Below are 18,550 nucleotides of genomic sequence, written 5' to 3'. Positions count from 1 at the left end.
GCAGCACTTGGGTTCCTGTTGTTTAACTCACACTGAAGAGTTGTGTCCCCTCCCTGTCCCACTGCCCTTAAATGAGTGTGTCAAAAGCAATTAAAGTCAGCATGGCGAGAAACCTTGAGGCTCTGTGTACAGAGGAGCATCTTTTTACCAACACCGCAGAAATGTTGGGTACTTTGTTACAAGCTATATTTTAGTAAAGTAGCTAAGAAATATATGCATTCTCTAGAAAATACCAGTTCAGCAGAAAAGTAAGGACAGAAGCCGATTCTACACAAAATCTACACAAAATCATCTGACAAGGCCTTCTGTATTAGAAGACCCTGTATACAGTCGTAAAGTTTTAGAGCACAACGGGATGAAATTTTTGCTTGCTTATCCAACATCATGTTTGCCAGCAATAGCCCTGGATCGGGGTTGCACCAGCAGAGCTGCTTTTGCACCTTCAGGCCCCAACAAATGGTTCCCACTGCGAGAGCCAACAATGTAATCACAAATGCAATATGATCACTGGGTGGTTCAGAATGCTGCCTCCTGATCTGATAGCCAAACATGGGAGTGCACAAGATACTGGCATGCAGGGAACTGGGCCACCTGGGCAGATAATTCCTGGCAAGATCATGCGCTAGCCTTCCTTCTTGAGGGCAATGCCAGGGAGTGCAATGTTGGACACTGGTGGCACTGCATTTAGATAGTCTTTTAAACACTTTCTCTGAGTCCTAGAGTTTAGCCAAACCCAGCCATGCTTGCCAAACACACAAAATTTCTATTTAATTATTCCCATGCATGTCTTCAGAAGACTCCCTGTTGAGCTGGCTTAAAGCACTCCATCCACGCCTTATCACAAACTCTGACCATGTTTTCATGACTACTTTAAGCATAATTCAAGCATGATGCCAAATAGCAAATAAGTTGCTGTTCGTGCAAAATGTCTGGCTGACCTCTGTAGGACTCTTCACATGAAAAAGTTTGCAGGATTAGAACCAAAGCCTGGAAACAGGGTCATCTCTTCCCTCTGCCCACACACCCTCTCCCTTGGCTGCAGTATCCAGTACATGCTGTCCTCTTCATTACTTCAACACAGTCCTTAAAGCCTTAGATCTCAATGAAGAAAATGAGCAAGCTCTGTGATTCAGGATATTTAAAAGTGGAAAAAAAGGGCAACTGTTAGGCAGAATCTGCTAGGAGGAGGAGAAGTAATCGGCAGAGTGCCAGGAAACAAGAGTCCATAGTCTTCAAATTTCAAAGGTTTTCAGGATAGATGAACTCAAGATACTTTCACAAGCTAGTTTGAACAAGTCACAGTTTGGTAGTCTGCTGGTTCTTTCTCCTCCTTTTTTCCACCTGGATAACTTTGGATTTTTTCACTTGGTGAAAGACGAAGTAACTTTAATAACTTCAAATAACTTTACTCCCCCGTGGCACTTACATGTCAATTAGCTCTGGATTGCTGCTATATACAGGGACAGTGTACATGCCTGGGAAAGTGTCCCTGGGAATTGTGACACCATAAAATACCTCGGTGTTTCAACCCTACTCCATCATTCTGGTACACCAGTCAGTGAACACAGAGTGCTTTCTTCTGCCGTGCCCCTCTCTGTCCCCCACTCCATCCACGGAATTAGGACATTGCTGGAACTCAGCACAATGCTATTTGCAGCCATGCAAGTTTGAAATAAAACATGAAGTCCAGGATTGTACCTCAGGCTGCCTGAGATTCAGCACCCTTCTGCTGCCCAAAACCACAAAGACAGTGTTTGCATGTTTAGATAACAATTATAGCAAAATGAAGACTAAAGCTGCAAGCAATCCTTTTTAAATGCAGACAGGGCAGGGAGTGACTGCCGAGACACATTGGCACTAACCAGAGGGAGCCTTATGAACATTTGACTTGTTTTACTCCCAGGTTCCCCCCCCTGAGTCCCAGGCGCATGGAAGTCATCTGGGGACACTGCTGGGTTTATTATCAAAGAACTCCTGGACGCCCATGTGTCAAATGACAATGAGCTCTGCTCTTCTGGTGAGGTATTTTTAACTCCAGCAAGTACCTTGAGAAAAGCTGGGGGATGAGTCCCATGAGACAAGTTTTCAGGGAAGCTAATAAGAAAAATGTCTGGGAAATGTCATGGTGTCATGCCATTGTCCTGTTAGATGGATATTTGGACATTGTCACACACACTGCAGCAAGGTTTCCACCTCACAGCCCAAGCACTGCAATACAGGCACTTAATGGGTTAAATCACATCAGTCCTCCAGATTTGCAGTGGTTGATAGAAACAGGGTTGATTCTTCTTCAGAGAACAGGAAAAATCCCAAGCATCCTACAGGATATGATCCACGTTTCTCCATGACTGTCCCAACACATAAGGGTAAAATGAAAAGCCTGGAACAGACGTCAGCAGCTCCCAGAGGCCTGACAAGCACTGGGAAGGAGAGCTTTCCAGCATCAAGAAAAGGCTGGGAGTATCACCTTCCCCTGGGTACATAGCAACAGTTGCTAGTTTTGGCAGGCAGCGAGATGCAGTGCAAGACGTGAGGGTGACATCATTTGATTATCACCTCGCTTCCCTCGGATTCAATTGGATTCCAATAAGAAATTATTTTTAGAATCACTACAGACAAAAGCCTTTAAAACTAATTTATTACAGATTTGGGTAGAGGAGGCTGGGGACTATATTAATAGCAGACAAAGCCTTAAAAAGGCCCAAGTATTTGGAAACCAAAACCACAGCAGGAATAGCATGTACATATTAACAGCAAAGGTAATTAACCTTCTGAAAAACACACTTGAAGATGGGGTGGATTCTCCATTGCCTTAAGTTTTTGCATTTAAGGCTGGATATTCTTCCAAAAGGCAGGATGAAGCTGAAACTGAATTTGGGATTTGTTGTTGAAAGATCTGATGGGAGCTCTGATACTTTTACTCAGAAGTCCTGCCCTTAAAAAAAAACTAAAAGCCTGCCTGTTGCCCATGCTTGGGAAGTTAAGTTCCAGTTTGCTGAGACAGGCATTTGCAGTTTCAAAGAAAGTTAAGAATTACTAGAAGATAAAATGGCATATGACGTTAACTCTCCAGAGGAAAAAAAAATAAAATAAAAGCTCTCCAAAATGTTAAGCCTGAGGTCCATTGCTTTTGCCCTGAACATAAGAAATTAACAACGTAATTTCCTGTTATTCCATGACACTGAGAGCTTGAAAGTAATTGATCTTGCCTCCAATTTCAAGTTAGCCAAGGTGTTTGTTTAGGAGAAGAGGCTCACATGACAGGCTGGAGCTACTGAAGAACACCTTTCCCTAAAGTGGTAGCAGCTCTCTGGAAATAAATAACTACAGGGATCCCCAGGCAGTTGTGGAATTGTCAGCAGCAGTCCACTGCTTGGTGGTGCACAGCACTTCTTCATTATGTTTATGCAACTACAGGTATTAGTATTTACAAGCAAGCAGCTTCTTTTTACATCCCTTACTTTGAATATTTGATATCCTATATGAACTCTAATGGACTGTTATACTGTCTTCTGGTTTTTAGCTTGTCATTTAGTATGCTTGTACAGTGACAGACTAACAAACTAATGAGTGATGTGAGGAAACATGTAGTATGCCACAACAACTTGTTTTGTAAAATAACAGGGCAGAGCCTTCTCTGCTTTTATAGCAAGGATACAGTCTCTGCTCTGCTTGCCCCAAACAACAATAAGAAAAAGTCTTTTAAGCAAGAAAGAAGGAAAACCAAAAAGCAGAACAGAAACGAAACTGCACTGTCAGGTTTTCACTCTGTCAAAACCCTTGTAATCAAGCCCAGGAAGGCTACCCAGTGAAGGGCCCTGGGCTATCACATCATCCCCACCGCAAAACTTCTGACTGACGTAAGCAATTGACTTGTCTGCTAATTTGATTTCTACAACTCACTGCATCAGGACGTGACTGATAAGCGCTGACTAGGAATTCCCAGAGATAGACATTTTGCAGAGCCTTGCACGCTGTACAGTCTGGCCGACTCCACCCATTTCTTTCTGCACATGCCACTGTCACCCACAAATCTGAGGCAGACACACACGACTCTATCAGCAGGACCATATGTGTCTGCAGAGATAGCAAAAGCCAGAGACTGCCATAATTTAGCCAAATAAACAACTTCACATACAAGATATGACATGTGGCAGAAGAGATCCAGGAAAGGACACACTTTAAGCCTCCTAAATTCAGAGGCTTTATGATTCAAGTAAGAGAGTAGAGGCAAGAGGCAACCCAATAGCCACAGATTTCTCTGCAACACCAATTTCTATTAGGGAGAAGTCAAGGAGAACAAACCATAACCAAAGCAGAAGATACAGACTTCTTCAAAACTGATGCTTCTAAATTGAGGATTTTTTGTGTGCCTGAAAGGCCTTGGATAAATATTTGGGTAAGAATTCGGAAATGGATAGGAAAATCAGACCAGCATGTAACAGGAGTAATGTGAAAATATTTGGTGGGGCAAAGTGGGCTATAAATGATGATCCATCTGGCCCATAAAGATTTATGAGAGACTGTCTTCTAGTGAGGCTAGTGAGGCCAAGATCTCCTTTTTCTGGAGTGTGATCGGAGAGGAAGCACAGGGGCAAAGACTGAGACTCTTGTTCACTGGAAAAGTATATTTTTAAAAACCCTCAGAGAATGCAGGAGGGACTTCAAAGTAGACTGCAAAAGCTCAGGCCCCCTGGAGCTACATGCCTTAAGCTGAAGGCTGTGCAGGTACGTGTTGCCATAACTGCCTCAAACAAAAGATGCAGCACTGCTGCGGGAGGGCTGGGAAGTGCCTGACCTTATCTGCCCAAGTCTCATTGCACCCTCCTTCTCAAGGGCCAGCAAGGATTTACTGCTTCCCCTGGGGTATGCAGGGGTCATAGAATCACAGAATCCTTAAGGCTGAAAAAGACCTAAGATCATCAAGTTCAACCACTAACCTAAACCCAGTGTGTTCAGCACTAAACAAAGTCCCTAAGTGCCACATCCACACATTTTTTAAATGCTTCCAGGGGTGGTGATTCCACCACTTTCCTGGGCAGCCTAACCAACCTTTCAGTGAACAAGAAGGGTCAGTGTACAACAGAGCATCAAGCTGCAACAGACATTCTCCAGTGTGGCTGCATCCTTTATCCCTGTCCAAAAGTGACCACTGAGGCTCTGTGACCACAGCTCTGAGGAGTGGCACTCAGAGACCTCGAGTCCTGTTGCCTCATGACAGTGACCCCATGAAACAGCTTTCTCAAATCAAGATATGATTTACTAGTAACAGAAGGCAGGCAGTGTAATGCTTTCTAAAACTGACTCAAAAGAGGGTATTTGTCTCTCCTAGCTTGGTCCCATGCCAATACATGTTCCAGGAGCTGCTGAGAAGCTGAGATTCCTGCAACCTTACAGGCACGGTGTCTGATCCTGATGAATGGCTCTCGAACAACCACCTACTTTCTGCCTGAAGAGTTTTTTTAAAGTCTTGGCAGTTCCTTTGACCTGCTCCTCCTTAACACTGACAAAAAAACCCTAAACTGAGGAGGTAGCATCTTCCCAGCTTCCACATTGTATCTTAATCCCTCCTGAGGCATCTTCCCAGTTATTTTACCAGCAGCTGCTGTCCTGCCTGCCTGGTTGTTCTTAAAACTACTTTGATACCAAACCAACAATACACATATCCCTGAAGCAACCATCCCAGTACTGGGGCATACATCCTCTCCATCCTCAGTTGGAGATGCATGCCATGCCATGCTGGGGATAGAGGGCAAGGAAGAGAGGGAAAAACCCCACGGCACACCTTTAGGCATTCTGAATGTCCAAGCTGAGAGCAGAGGCTAGTGAGGGACCTGACACTTGAGGCTTCTTTCAGAGGTCCCAAGATCAGAACTGCCCTGCTGCTCATATGAGGCACAGAGACATCTGAGGCTGGACCATAGTGATTTTCTCCTCTTCTCTCTTCCTGAAGATATTTTTTGAGTTTCTCCCTTTTTATTGCTGGGACTACAAAGTCTGTACAAGCTGTTCTCACCCTTGTATATCCAGAGAAATAAACCAAATCATAATAATAGCATATGAAAAAGAAGAAATTTATCTCAAGATCATGGTATTTCTATTAAGGCAACTGGAGGCAAACACTTATGACCCAAATGATGGGGAAGGCAGGCAGGAAGAAAGGTATGAGAAAAGGAATTAGTAATAGAAACAACATGATAATTCATCTCTACCAACAAAAAGGTTCTTGCCCTTCTCAAATAAATGACTTGTAACAAACCATAAAGGTTTGTCTAACAGTAAAACAGACAAAACACTTAATATCTAATTTCAGCCTCAGGGAATAAATTATTTAATCCTTCATTTTTAAAATTTATTTTAATTCTAAAAAAGATCACTAGCTCCTCACTCTGGCGCTTCCACAACAATTTAGCAAGCATCAAATGACAAGATAAGAAACGGATAAATCTCAGTCCAAAGGAGGATTCTGTCTACCCTGACTCAGAGGAGAAACTTTCCTGTTCAGCTCCCTCTTGAGAAAAGCTGGCATAAATAAATACAGTGCTTTTCCTACCTTCCTCATTTAGGAACAAAACACCATCACCAGCATGTGATACAGCCTCAAGACCACAGCTTTCTAGAAAGAAAGGTCAAGTGAAACAGTTCTTCCTAAACAGCTTGCCTGACTGCAGAAACAGGATCACACCAAGCAATGAGCAGCAGGACAAGTGCCTTAAATCACACATCACAGGTGCTTCTCCATCCTCCATGATGCCAGCATGGGCTGCAAAGGAGTGGGGAGGTGGGGAGGAAATACAGGGACACTGTCACGGTTTTCACACTGACCACACTTTTGCCTGACAGATCTTGGAAAAGGCAAGGCCACCTGGCTACCAGCAACAGCCAGGCATTGGACCAGGCCAACAGAAGCCCTCTATCTCCATTCCACTGAGGTGGAGGCATGACCAGGTAGAAGAGAAGGCAGGAAGCAGTGACCAGCTGGAAAACTACCATGAAAAAAACCCCAAGGACTACTACAAAAACATGAAAACCCAGGGAAAAAAATTCTAATAAAATACTGTAATATATTACCTTTATGGAATGACTCTTCACGCTCGCCTAGACTGAGTCACTCTGGGAACTGCCTCGCGGTCCATCTGGCTGCCAACTCCTGGCTAAACCTGAACATCCTGTGACTGAAATGAATGCATCAAAGGCTAAGGCGCCGCAAGGTAACAAGGTTCTCTTTGTCCAGCATTTCCAGATGCAGCAGCATTCCCCTTCTGCTAACTCTCACACATCCTCTGGGTCTGTGTTTGGTGTATTTCTGACTTTCAGAGGCTGTAAAGAAAGGGTAGACTTGAACTTTGCCTCTCACTCTAACTTCGTGGACCTCCTCAATCCATCTCTGGCCATGTATCAGTGATAGTATAGTTCTGGATACAATTTACTGGATACAATTACTAACTGGAAAATAGTTTACAATTTTTCCTTGCTCTGGACATAAAATTTTGCTACCACTTATGTCAACAGCTTTCAAATACTGGAGGATGCAGTTGTTGCAGATGAATGCAGGCATAGAAACCCCTCTGACGGGATCATACAGAAAGTGAGACTGCACTGCTGGATACTGCACTTCCACAGATTTTCAACCCACTTACAGTTGTAGAGGAAGGGGGAAGGAAAAAAAATATATAAAAAAAGTACTCCTTACATTCCCAGCTTTCCTCCCCAAATCAGAAACACTGCTATCTCCTAGGTGGCAATATAAACTTAAATAATCTTTCCTGCCCTCACTAAAACTATTTTTAAACCAGTAGTGAGGCACAAAACAAATGTCCCAGCAGTCAGGTACCAAACAAATGTCCCAGCTAATGCAATGTGTATTACTCAGTGATGATAAACACTATACACCCACCTAGACTTTTCACTTGATGTGGTTGGAAACTGCTATGTAAGGTGGAAAAAGTAAGGCAGGCTGCTTTATTTTTGGCATTTACTTTAGAGTTTAGGCTTACTGCAAGAGTACATTTACTCTGGCTCTGTGTGCTGCTTCCAGCCAACTGTGTAAAGCTATTTAGTGGCTAGTTCTTTGTCCAGAAGAAAGAGGTATCACCCCCCACCTCCCTTGTGTCTCCTACTCCACCACACTACCAGACTGCAAGAAGGGAGCGCACTGGGAGGGACCTTCTCCTTCTCATCTGACAGAGCAGAGCTCAGCAAGGTAAAGCTCTGTCTAGCCAACAAAGCTCTTTACCACGAATATCCTTATTAAACACAGCCTTATCAGAGTCCAGTTTCTGCAGTCTGAAGCAGTCAGGAATTAACTCTGTCAATATAAAATTTCAAGCCAGGATTAGAGCCCAGACCCAAGGGGATGTGATCAAGCGTTCAAGCCACAACAGAGTCACCTGACTCTGCTCACACCATGTCAGGGGGCTGCCCAAGGGGCCAGGGCTCAGGCTGTGCACCCACCACCCTGGGGCTACCCCAGCCCCCCGAAGGGCTCACTCCCCAGGCTGCTGCAGCAGGAGAAAGGGGATGCTAAAACTTGTCTGTCTAGCAGGATGGAAGGGAAATGCTCTGCCAGCACTTCCAAAAGAGGACAGGTTGAGGGAAGACCCTGGTACAGCAACATCACCTGTGTGCAGAGGGCATGAAAAGCCAGCCTGGAAGAGGTAGACAGCACTTCACAAGTTAGCCCAGGACTGTCAGCATGGGAGGTTCACCAGCACCTCCCAAAAGCATGCCACCACCCAGCAAGGTGCATGGCCAAGATACAGACTCATTCAGTATGCTCCTTTGTCAGCCTCTGGCTCTAATCCCCACCCACAGGATCAGACTGTGTCTCCTGCCTTATCCACAAGACAAAGCTGTCTATCCTGACACAGCCCTCAGGGCTGTGGGACCAGTGCTGCCTCTGCCTTTGCTCCAGGGTGGGCCTCCTCCGCTGGCACGGCACAGCACGGCATGGCCGCCTGCCCGGCCTGCAGAAGGTGTGAGCTTTGCCCCACAACTCCATGAGTCAAGGCCTTAAGGGTGACCTTGCTTCTCCTGCTACATATTGAAAGCTGGCAATGCTATTGATGGACTCTGTGAAACATGTTTGTAATACCGAGCTAATAAGGCAGCAGTGAGGCTATTGTGCCCTGTCATTAGCAATCCCAGTGAAAGAGCCTTCATGCTGCCCTTCCCTATAAAATCCTTGTCCACCTCCCAGTAAGGCAGAAGTGCATTTCAGTGCATGCCTAAACTACAGTCATTTTTAAACTCTTTCCCTGAGCTTATTTTACAGCAGTTACTAAATGGTTAAGCTCATTACTGAGTCCAAATATGAACATGGGGAAAATAATTCCATCGCTTTTGGCACAGAGTAAGTGCAAAAGTTGCCTTTCTGCTTGACTAAAAGCCTGAAAAGCAAACAATGCACACAGCATACATTGTTCAAGAAGGGAGTGCAAACAAGCCTAAAAGCAGATTAACTTTGAAGGTGTGCAGGAGTAAAGCAGGCAGCACCTACTGTTCCCAGCCCAGCACCCCAGGCAGCGGGTGCAGAACGCAGCACCAGCTGGGATCCTGACCATTAATCTCATCAGCACTGGGAAACCTGAAGTTGCACTTCAGAAAACAAGCAGCTATTAAAAGAAATTAAAAATATTAAAAAAAAAAAATAGGTACAGTCGTAAGAGCTTTAACAAGACAAGGCCTTCACCCCCAAAGAGCAAAAGAGCACACGCTCCTTATTTTAAGACTTATTCATCCTTTTCTAAACAAAATGAAGAAGCTTTCAGCGAGCCAAAACCTGTGGGGAGATTTTCAGTAACCAGAGTATATGCTTTGATTCCTACTCAAGTCAGCAGAGATCAGGTGCCTAACCCATCTGCACCTCTGAAATCCCCTCAGTAACAGCTTAATGCCACAAAAGGGAGAAGCAAATGAGTTTTGTCTATAGGCTGCTTCTCAAACAAAGACTACAAATTGCATGTGACGTAGTGCTGCACAAGTTTGACTGTATGTGTCTGTGTGCAAGTGGAAGGGCTAATGGAGAACTATGCCAGCTTCAGAAGGGAATATTGCTGTCACTAATTTTTAATAAAAAATACAATTTTATAAATATAACATCCCAGAGATTCTGTTCACCCTATTATGCAAGACCATTGATTTGAGCAACCTGCAATTTGGAAGTAGCATGTGCCACTGCCTGCCCATGGCCATAGACCCCATGAGCCACACAGCTCAACCACCAGAACTGGACTTGACAGCCACAGAGCACCAACAAGACTTCCAGCCTACTGTCCTAAGAGCTAACCCAGTCAAGCCCAAATCTTCCTCCTTTTCTTTAAAGGCATTTACCTCCATGGCCCATTGCATCTGTTTAGAGCAGCACAGTAACTCCATGGCCACAGCTGTGAAACAGACCTGCTGCCCAGACCTGCCCCCCTGGATTTTCTGGAGATGATTAGGTGGTTGCATGAGTGCATCGTTTTCCACCCTCAGCAGCTCCTTTGTCAGCTGCCTGCCTGCACACAGGCTCATATTGGGTGGCACTGCTCCAAACAGGGTTCTCAGAATCCACTTGTCTCTTTTTTTTATTCTTCTTTATTTCTCTCTGTGCTCTGCATCGTGCCTCAGTGAGCATGAGACCACCTTGGGAATTCACAGCCATGGCTTCAGATGAAATCAACCAAGCACTGCAAATTCAAGTTTGTTTGTTTTTTTTTTTTTTTAAGTTTTGGTTCATCTTCAAAAGCAGAGAAAGGGCACAATTCAAAATTTAGATTTAATCTTCCTATATGGAATGTCTGGACTCAGGTAGGGAGCCAAGTCAGGCACCTATGAATTCAAGTTCTCACCTGGACCTGCTAGCTTCCAAAAGGTTCTTCTGCTTGTCATATCACAACACAGCAATTGAACCATCATCCCCCTCACCCCACCCTTTATCTTCTGCAAATCTCCCTGGGTGATAAACAGTGAAGTTTGTAAACACACTGGCATTTTGATGTGGATTTTCAGTTCAAAAATATTAAAAGTGACATGCATTTGGCAGTACTGGAGAAATCATATGCAGAAGGTTCCATCCTCACACCGAGCACCTGGGGAGAAACATCCAACAAGATGTTGGGTGTGCTAATGCGAAATCAGTTTGTAAGGGAATAAGTTTGTAAGGGCCAGCACCTCCCTCAGTTGTTAGCATTTAAAAGAAGCCATGGCTTTCAGAGGGACCCAAGACAGACTCATAGAATTTCAATTAGTTCTTCTAAATCAAGCTTCTTCTAAAATCAAATCCAGTGCTTACACCTATAATCATACCTAGGTTTTGAAATACCTTTCTCCTTTTGTGTATGTGCAAGTCTTTATTCGGGAAAATCTTTTATGTGGATGGTTAACTACAATACTTAAGTATTTCTTGAAGTAAACACAACTTAAGCTCATTTAGATTTAAGTAGGTACTTGCCTGCTTGCTTTTCTGAAGGCAGATGAACTTAATTACATATGTACCTATTCTTCTAAACAAGGGCCCTTCGGACATTTAGGATTACTTTTTGCAGGGTTTCTTTTTTTAATCAAGATGTTCACACCTCACTACAGAGTTTATAACCTCAGTTATATTTATATCCTTATAATATTCTCAGACTGGGATACGTGAGTACAGAATATACTTACTTACTTGGAATACATTAATTTTCATCTGAAGAAAACCATTTACATATACCCAGTTTCACTACAAATTTAGGCAGTATATGATTAGCACTAATTCCTGGATATGCTGTTTTACTGTGCAACACATTGATCTTCTAAAACCTTGAATTGTAATGTTTAATAATCTGTTCCTAAACAGGGGTCTAAACTTGGCTTCTCCGCATGTTTTGCCATACTGTATTTGACTTGTTAATTATCAGCCCAAAAGCAGCACTCAAAGGAAAGTAAAACGTAAAGATCCATGTTAAGATAGGCATATTTAGATTCATCTCGTTAGAAATCAGTAATGCTAGCTTTTACATTCTAAGTAATGTTTAGATGAAAAATAGGCACTAAGTACTTTCCATTGACATGTGTAGACAGTACCTATATAAGATTAAAAAAAAAAAAAGGCACAAGCACAGCAGACATTGAATGACCACTCTCATACACATCTGTGTCTAACTTCTCAGGAACTTGTACCTTGAACTCATACAAGCACGCCACTTGTCCAGAGGATTGTTGGGAGAGCCCAGGACAGATCAAGGCAGGGTCAGTGACTAAGGTCAGCTCACTGGCTGTAACACACTTCATTAAAAGTGCAGCTGTACCAGAGTGGAGGTTTAATGCAGAAAAGGAAGTGGCTCTGCCCTTCTGCACATCTGCAATGCAATGCACTATTAAGCAAAATTAACTGATTATGTAGCAAACATGGCAAAATGAAGCCCTGACTCCTCTGACAGTGCTATCTCCTTTATAATGAGGCACAGAACAATCTGTTACCAGGGTTAGTTCTGCAGACAGTGTTTATGGTAATGGGTCCCAGCTCATCAATTTTTTTTATAGTTCAGTAGGTACTGCAGATGCCAGAGGTACCATACATTAACTGCTGAGCCTACAGGGGCACAATGTTTGGCCATGTCACTGGATATTAACAAACTTGTACAAAGGGCCTCCAACAGTTTAATATGTTTAATGACATCTATTCTACTCATCCCAATCTGTTTCTCCAGCTTGCCTCACTAACACTCAGTCCAATGCATTCACACCTGTATGGCTCATCCTCCTCCATTACCTGGAATTTTCCTTGCCTCGAGTATATTCTGCTGGCCATGCCTAACTTAACAGGCTTTTGTAAGTCAAGGAGCAGCTGAAGAACTTTGCTAGGAAACCCTACAGGCAACTGCAGAATCAGCTGAACTATGCACAAAATAGGTCACTTCTGCATTATCAAATGCATTTAGTGCAATTACAATCATCAGAGAAATGAAAAAATACAGTAAAGAACAGAGAAGGAAGGCAGGTCATCAACAGCAAGTGTGAAGTCCTGTTTCTTCACAAGAGAATGCCATCATCAGGTCACCCTCTATGGTAAAAGAACAGAGACAGTTTAAATTGGACACAGTTTTTATTGCATAATTAAAGGCTGCAAGAAGGCATATTTAGGTTTTTCAGTACTGTGATGAACATCAGAAGCAAGAGTGTGGAATAAAGCATTAAAAATCTGTAACAGCAGTCTCTGGAAAGGAACCAGATAGGAGCTGCTACCTGTGAAAGAAGCCTTTCCACAAAGCCTCCTCATCACTTGAGACTTCTCAGAGGATCACGTTGCAAAGGGGAAGAATGCACTTTGCAGGGCTTTTAGCCCATGAGATAGAGTAAGAAGTAGTTTTCAATTCCCAGTTCTTCAGAGGCCACACATCTCTGAAAGACTGTCTACCGAATTTTCTCCCCAGTGACCATCAACACCAGCTCTTCTGCCTGGATATCCTGCTTAAAATTCACATCCTGCTTAAAATTTGCACCCAACTAACTCTAATGAACAGCTCTCACTAAAGTGAGGCTGTTCCCCTAAGGAGTCAGAAAGTCTTGTATTTAATGTACCCTGACATGTGAATGTCCTGCATTAACGGAGCAGGTTGACACAGGACATGAAGATGACAAGTGCTTTAGTGAGGATCCCTTCTGCAAAAAACTGTCCACAGGCTGCACTTCTTTTCATTGCAGACAGAATCACCTGCAATCCATTACAGCCTTGGGTGTTTTCATTATTTGAAATCACAAATGTAATTTAGCACCTTTAAAAGTAGTAAGGGAAGTTGGGATTCAAACCATTTTGACTGGTATAGTGTGCCATGATGAGTACAACTCTTGGTGTGTAGTAGGCAGACTGATAGGAAAGCATCACAAGATAGGGGGCATTCCATGTCACCCAAATTTTTTCATGTCAATCATCAAATAATTTCGTGGCAGTCAAAATCACTCTCCTCTCTGTTCTTAGGGCACACTTCCAGACAGGCCATAAGCATTTGTCAGGTGAAGTACTGAAGACACCCATTTTGCTTGCTGCATGGTTTCTTGTGCAAGGTGAATGCTTTCATCACCTAAACACACACATTTCATAAATGAAAAAAAAAAAAAAAACTAAAGTGAAAATAAAACAATTCTGATTGCTTGGTTGCTCTCCATACTTCACTTGAGAAATACAGATTGAAAGATTACATACAAGAGAGCACTGATGCAGAGGGATTGTGACACCACAAACCATAATGAGACTAAATCCTCCATCTCCTCCTAATCCCTCTGAGAATGCAGGATATTTACTTCTATTATCACCACTGCTCCACTTCCCAGCCCTGACTGCTGGTTACTGTAGTACAGTATGTACTCAGAGTTGCTGAGTCAAAGAAAAAATAGCCCAAGTAATTAGAAAACAAGCAAACAAAAATAGACTTTTCCTTCTGTCCCTCCCTTCCTCCTTAAATAAAGCAACATCACAGACTGTGAATCACATTGTGGCCATCATATGACCATATCAAAAGCCTGTATTTGTTATTTCTTTTGCTGTGTTCGCAGACAAGATAAAAATGTTTTACTGAGAGCTAATCATCATAAAGTACCCACTGAGACAATCATTTATCTTTGCATGCAAGGGATCTCAAGATCTAGATTGCTGTTTACAGACTACAGATTTTTTGGAGGAGGGAATATTAACTAGGGAGAAGTCATGTCATATGTTTGATCCTAATATTTGGTGCTTTGGAGCAGCATGGTTGTGTGGGACTTGTTCAGTTTTAAAACGTACCTACTGATACTGAAAGTAAATGTCTTTTTACATGAAAATCAACAAATACATTTTATTGTGTATATATTATGTAACATACTCTCTCTCTTTGTGCCTCAGTTTGGACCTAACACATAAACTAGACTCCTTAAAAGCTCCACTTGCACTGAAACTTAAAATTAACAATGTGTAAGCATGCCAAGCAGTACATGAACAACCATCACTATTTAAATAACACCCAAAAAACTGGAATCAATTTACAGTAAGTTCTCAAAACCAGCATTTAACACAGCCCTGAAGTCTCTAAGTGACACAAAAATGCCTACTTCCAGGTAGAGCTATGCTGTGGCTGTGTTGAAAGGCATGGGCAGAATGCAAAATGCACTCACTTCAGCTAACCACTGCCACTGTATTTCTCTCTAAAGAAAGCAAATGACAGAATTATCAACTGTAAATGACTTCTGGGTCACAGAAGGAGGTGGAAGGGTTGAAACCTTGAACTACAGCTGCTGATGCCTAGTGTCTTTATCTCCCTGCTCCCTATGGCGTGTAGTTGCTGGTTATCTCAAAGGATGAACGACCTGCCTGCAATGAATTAGGCCTGCTTATCTGCCAGACGGGCTATATACCAAGTCATTAAGTCATCTAAGAGTATAGCCCCAAGGGAATTACCAAATGAATGTGAAATCCTGTCCTGCTTTTAGCCCATGCGACAGACTTCTCCCTCCTTCTGGTGCAGGCACCACAAGGAGCAGGAACGGGGCTTGAACATCTCTCACCTTCTGGTGTGGCTACTTGTTTTATGATATTAACATTTTCTGCTTCAAAGGCTGAAAAGTAAGGTGATGTCAGAATAGTAACAACAGTCATTTCCCTCAGAGGAAGGGAAAACACAGCCTCTCTCTGACCACCAATATTTCCAAACCTCCAATGTAGCAGCTGAGACAAGCAGCCAACATGAGACTAGCAGAGAGCTTACGGCTATCATATTTGTGTTGGGATATAATGGATTTTGTCCAGATGAAAGAGTGCACTTCTTCTGAAGAGCAGACCATTTTTTTAATTAAAAGAAATTGATTTAGTGACAGGATTTACAGTTGGGTATCTGACAAGCCCACTGACCTTCACACACATATACAAACAACTGAGGCTTGATGCATTCAGAGAAACAAATTCTCACTTGAGACCACAAAACATTGACTCCTACAGAACCCAAAGAACCCCCTCTAAAGCAGAGTGTATTAAAGGAGACTTAGGATAAAGATTCATCTGCACAGTGAACCTTTCCAGATAATACTTCATGAAGTCAGAGGGATAAATAGCATCTTTAAATAGAGAGAAAAAAGCATGTCTGACAAAGGCTCACACATGCTTTATTACAGCTTGGCAAAGCTTTAGCTCACCATTTGCCTGGGATGTTGTATTTACTGTCCCTTCTCCCATTGCTCCTTGTACTGAGTAAGTTGTGCAGTAGTTAAATATCTCCTTTCAAGTATTCTCAGTGCCCACACAAAAGAAAGAGGCTCAGCAGCACCCTTAATGAGAAGAGACACACTAGCACCTCCAGACAGCGCTAAACAGTTTGGCACCCAGCCTCTAAAGCTGTTTTCAAGGGGCTGTTGCTCAGGTTTCTTTTTAGTTCCCATTATCTGCAGCCAAGCTGACGAACACCCTAGGAGGTGTTTCCTTGAAAGTGGTGGTGCGACAGCTTCCGTGTTCCACCCTGGCTGAACAGCAACCCAACCTGAGTTTTACTGGGAAGGAAAATAAGCAGGATCTTCCATGAAAGAACGAGCCTGTTGGAATGGAAATCTGCGCCTTCACAAAGGAGCAACAACAATCTCTAACCTTCTGCCTGGTGATGCCTACAAAACTCATGAACAAATTATGCTCAGCACCATTTCGGGATCCCCTTCTAATTTAAAATTATAATTAAAAATAGTAATTTTTTAAAAGCTTGGTTTTCTTTATCTACAAGCTTTACTGAATGAAACCCTCCCCCACCCCAGCCTCGTCAACCTGATAGGTTTCTCTGGATGTTACAAGATAAAAAATAAAACCTAATCCTTGCTTGAATGTTCCTGGGACAAGGCCAGGATATTTATATATTTCCAGGGCAAAACTCAAACTAGGCCCTGTGCTGTGCCAAGAAAAGTCCTGCTAGGACAAGGAGAGAGGAAATTGCTCCTGCTTCCATGTGGACATCAGAAAACATCTGGAAAACAGAAGATGCCACACAGATGGCCAGAGAGCAACCAGACTTCCTTTAGAAAGCTACACACAACACTCCTCATAAAACTTTTTTTTTTTTGGAGGATGGCTCAGGCTTGTTGTTCTTCTGTGTGTTTTGGTTTGCCTTTTTTTTAATCAGAACCTTCTACATCAATAAAAAGTAATCAAAGTAATCTAAGTTTCTTTTTCAATCAGTACGTCATGCCCAGAGACATAGTGGGCACCGCCACAAGTGTGAATTTAATCTTATCTTCCTATGCATTGTGCTTTATATAAGGACTTAGTTTTTTTTCTCTTACATAAAACCTATTTTTTCACACTGTACCTCCAGCCACTGCCATAAGTGAGGAATTAAACTGTATGATGGTGAAAAGTTTTCACTAATAGACCAGCTTCTAAGCCTGCAAGCAGTCTGCTAAAGGAAAAATAAAAGCAACAGATTTTCAGTTTTAGTGGACAAGGACAACTAGGGCTCCCTTGTTAGCTTCTATTTATGGTCCCACGGCAGATGACCTGAATCTCCTCCATACTCATCCCCCTCTACAGAGCCTATAGCTTAGATTATTCACTTCTTAATGAAAACACCACCTGCCAGATGGACAAGAGAATAATTACATTACACTTACATTATTAAAATACATATGAGTCCCGTTTGCTATGCACAGAGTAGTGCTATACATCTGGGTCTGTGTACAGTAGGAAGACTTTCAGAAATTGTATTTTCCTTGCTGTATTTTATGGTAATAAAGATCAGCATCTGATTCATGCAATTGCCTATGCAGATCTACCTGATGTGGGAAAGGCAGCTCATGGAGTAATAAGCTGCCTTTCCTTATCATCTCAGCTGGCTGGGTTTTGTAGGCCAGGGTTCAACTATTGCATCCACAACACGCTGCCATTCGCACCTGAAACCCCAAACAGAATGGAGGAGACACCACCAGGAACTACACAGAAGGACAGAGCTCTAATGGGAGTCAAATAGAGGTAGGGACCTCATCTGAACTTGATAAAAAAAGCTTTGGATTTAAATCTAGGGGTGAGCAGAAGTTCAAGCCAATTATGCTCCCGTATCCCTAATACTATCCATGGCATCAGCCAACAGTACGTCCTGCCCTGGCGGTGTGTCTCTGGGAGCATGTCCACCTCTCTGGTAAAAGTGTCATTATTCATATTTCTGGGAGCCAGGGGTAGAAAATTAGAAACCAAAATGCCTGAATGGGCAGTGTAGCACGTAATAGTTTCATCATTAAAAAGATGGCCACAGAGTGAGTCACTTACTGTATGGCCACAGCTGCATCTGCATTGAACTGAGGAGTGCCAAAAATTGATTTCCCCTCCTGAGAAACGTCCTGAACCTTTAATGGTGTTTATCCAGGAGGCCAAGAAGACCAGAGAATGCTTTCTGCTTGTTGAACCCATTTCTCTCTTCCCCCAAGAGAAGCTACATATTTTTTAAAAAAGGCCATGTTTTGTTAAAAACATGTTTTAAAGTTTAACATCCATAAATTGTGCTAACATAGAAATTTTGGTAATACCATTTCTTTCTGCTGTCCCACTACTTCAAATACTACTCTGGGGCTAATGAGACTTTTCCAG

At 42.8% G+C, this 18,550-nt stretch overlaps 1 protein-coding gene and 1 long non-coding RNA gene across 3 annotated transcripts in view; one reads left to right on the top strand and one right to left on the bottom strand.

Moving 5' to 3' along the window:
- Positions 1-18,550, bottom strand: part of FOXO3 (forkhead box O3) — an 88,933-nt gene that overhangs the window by 29,097 nt on the left and 41,286 nt on the right. The gene's annotated exons all lie outside the window — the stretch shown is intronic.
- LOC115494307 (uncharacterized) lies at positions 3,975-17,127 on the top strand. 2 transcript variants are annotated; one of them, XR_012055007.1, is made up of 2 exons: positions 3,975-4,399; positions 5,333-17,127. It is a non-coding gene; the product is annotated as an uncharacterized lncRNA (long non-coding RNA). The 2 variants fall into 2 exon arrangements; XR_005979832.2 differs by having other exon boundaries at positions 3,975-4,728.

The sequence above is a fragment of the Taeniopygia guttata genome, chromosome 3, assembly GCF_048771995.1.
Source record: "Taeniopygia guttata chromosome 3, bTaeGut7.mat, whole genome shotgun sequence".
Classification (NCBI taxonomy): Eukaryota; Metazoa; Chordata; class Aves; order Passeriformes; family Estrildidae; genus Taeniopygia; species Taeniopygia guttata.
The sequence above is the reverse complement of the archived record's forward strand: the minus strand, read 5'-3'. Positions and strand labels throughout refer to the sequence as shown.